The sequence below is a fragment of the Alligator sinensis genome, unplaced genomic scaffold (assembly GCF_000455745.1).
Source record: "Alligator sinensis unplaced genomic scaffold, ASM45574v1 scaffold297_1, whole genome shotgun sequence".
In the NCBI taxonomy this organism is placed as follows: Eukaryota; Metazoa; Chordata; order Crocodylia; family Alligatoridae; genus Alligator; species Alligator sinensis.
Genome location: NW_005841848.1, coordinates 4,844,863 through 4,848,133, shown reverse-complemented (window position 1 = coordinate 4,848,133; position 3,271 = coordinate 4,844,863). Strand labels below are relative to the sequence as shown.

The 3,271-nt window shown below is 38.2% G+C and overlaps 1 long non-coding RNA gene across 1 annotated transcript in view; it reads left to right on the top strand.

Annotated features, from left to right (window-relative positions):
• Positions 1-3,271, top strand: part of LOC102385396 — a 59,136-nt gene that overhangs the window by 887 nt on the left and 54,978 nt on the right. The gene's annotated exons all lie outside the window — the stretch shown is intronic.

Genomic DNA, 3,271 nt, shown 5'->3' with positions numbered 1-3,271 from the left:
AGAGCCCCTTGATCTTTTATTTCCCATCAAAATTCATTCTCAGCTTTGTATTTTTTGCAGATAACCTTTTTGCATCAGCAGTTCATTTTGAATACGTTTAAACATTTCATTCAAATGTTATTTCAGTTTTGGTAGGGCCAGGGTGTTGTTGTTGTTCTTGGTTTTTTTCAACCTTCATTCAGTTAACATGCAGGGATGTTGACTCTGCCTTTTGTTCAAAGCAATGCATAGATGGACATCTCTAAAGTTGTTAGAGGAGAAACTTTGTGAATTGGGTCATTCTGTAGACTGTCTTCCTAAATAGTAGTGTTCTTTGGTGTGCAATAATGGTAGATCTTAGATTTTCCTCTGTGAGATAGCTGACACATTTCTTCACCAAATAGTCATGGATCTAACTATCTTAGTAATGGTTTGGTAAGTAATGAGGACATTGTAGAAATTCTGGTTATAAAATGCAACTTATCTGAGTGATCATAAGCAGATGGGGATGTTAAAAGGACAAGTAAACAATGTAAATCCGTAACTATGGTCAACTTTGAAAGGGCAAACTTTGATAACCCAAGCAAATGAGTTAGTGAAGCAGATAGACTAAAGATCTCAGAGATTTGCATGCAGACAAGCCCTGGATTTCTTTATATCAAAAGTACTAAACTGTCTGAAAATTGTTTCCCTAATCAAAGGCAGGGCCAGGGGAGATGAGGAGTGGGAATTGGGGAGAAGTTGTAGAGAAGGGCTTCAGACCTAGGTGAATAGATCCTTCCTGAGCTGGTCAAGGAACAATCTGCTTATAAAGAATGAGAAAAGCAAATGTGATCAGCTAAAAAAGCTCTGAATTAGAGATCAAGAATCATAGGGATGACGTGAGTGTTACCAGAAGTCAAGCTGAGTTAAATTTTGCAAAGGCTATTAAAACAAATAGCTAAAGGTTTTTTAGCTATATAAATAAAATGAGAAGGAAGAAAGGCATCACTGTGCAGTGAGGATAAGTAGACACTAAAGTTATCTAATTATAAAACATATTTTGATTTTCTTTTACATTTCACTAATTTTTAAGGATTTCATTGCCTGAGATTAGTGTGCAGTAGTATTGGAGTTAAGTAATTTTTTTCCAGAATATTGAAAATATCTGGTTGTCTTATTAGCATATCAAATATTATTTCACTTTCCTCTTCAAATGGTCAAACTATTACTTCTAAGTTTTTTAAAGTAGTAGGAAATAGTAGCATTCATCATTATTTAAATAACATATTTTCAAACAATCTTGAAACTTTTTCCTACTTTCACTTCATTGGAAATTTGCTAGAACAACATAAGAAATCCCAGCTGAAGATGATTTAAATTCCTCCAATATTATCAATCAAGCCTTTTCTGTTTATTATGACCAGAACTATGATCTGTTATAGCCAAATAACCTATAGCTGTCAACCAGAATCCAGTTATCCATTTTGTTGAATAGTATGCAGCTCTAATAGAAGTATTTGCGATCATTTATCATTCATGGTGGTGAGCAAATCATCAAATTTGACAGCATAGTATATATACAGTGTTCATGCTGAAATGGAAACTAGAATTTATTTTAAAAATCCTGGTTTAAAATGAAATGTTGCTGTATATGTTATGACTCATAGGGCTCCTACACACATGTTGGGAGCCTGCTTCAATGTGCAGGGCACTTTGAAATAAAACACGTCCAATGAGCTATAGTTCAAAGTGCCACGCAGACATTTTTTCAGTGCAGGGATGAGCAGTGACGCTGATACATGTGATGTTCAGGCACTTTTAATTAGCACAGCTTGCTAATTAAACCACCCAGAGCCACATCTGGGAGCACATATAAAAGTGCACATACTGATTTCAGTGATATTTAAATCCATACACTAAAAATAATTTAATTTAAAATAGTATTTTGAAAATGCAAGTTCTTAGCTATGAAAATGTGGGCTCAGACCAGCTGAATATGGTTATAGATCATGGACATGTAAAGTTGTTCACCAAACCTGATCTGTGTTCAGCAGCTTGTTTTAAACTGTGTTAAGATAGACCAGGAGTGGCATATACAAGTGTTAGCTGGTACTAGAAGATATGTAAGGAACCTGAAGTAAGTAACTACAGTAGGACGGGATTGGGGTGGGGATGGGGATTGTTGGATCTGTGGGCAGGATTGTCTATCCAGGGATGAAGGTTGGGGGGCTAAAAGTAGCCTGGTCAAGGTGGGGAAGGGAGGGGGCAGTGGGGAAGGTAGGAAGAGCACAGCCCCGGGAATGGGACAAACAGCTGGACTTTTGCAGCCTCAGGAGTGCCCTCCAAATGCGTGCACATGTTTGATAGATTGGGTTAATAGCAAGAACATTAATATTATCCATTCTTGACAGTGGTTTTCCTTGAAAACATTTGTATAGCATATCATCATGCTGGCTTGAATCAGTGTAGTTCCACTGAAGTCAATTTATATCAAATGAGAATCTGATCCTAAACTGGCTTGGCAGCAAAAGATTCTAGTTGAATACAATAGAGAAAAATGTAAGATGAAGGCTAGAGTGTGTGCTTGTGTAAGGAAGAAATAGCTAATGGATAACATGTTCCACGAAAAGATCCCTTCATTTAGTGTAAAATGCAAAGGCAATCTTTTCCACACTTAATCAAAATGCCATCCTTGGCTGCACGCCATTGAGTGTTCACTCATAGAACATTTGTTGTTCCGTATATGAGCTACAAATGTCTTTGTTAATGATGAAAGGATCCTACTTGCCTCAAGAAATGCTAAACTATACATTTCTGTGCTGTTCTTAACTTCTAATCTTAAAATATCTTTGACATTAATGGCATATCTCAGTTAGAAATAGCTTAATGTACAGAGATGTACACGTGGGTCAAAACTAACTAAAACTAGGTGACAGTCTTCCTTTAACTAAAATTCCAAGCACAAATAACTTGCCTTTGGAGATGATTTATTTGCCCAACCTGTTAGTATGCTTATGCATCCTCTCTGTGTGGCTGCCACTTTCTTATTGTCTCCATTTGATATTGGAGCCCATAGGCGATTGGTAGGGGGTACATGGGGGTGTACGTGCCTCCCCTGACAGGGCCGGTGCCCCCCCTGACAGCCAACACTGATGCTATCAGTAGGGCTGGTGCTCCCCCGGCAGGGTCGACAGCTTCTACGGGTGCCCCCCCAGATTCAGGAGGCACCAGTCACTCATGTTGGAGCCACTGGATTTTCATGGGTATTTTTCTGTGACAGTATTCCTGCCTCATTCAGATCTGCTCCAGA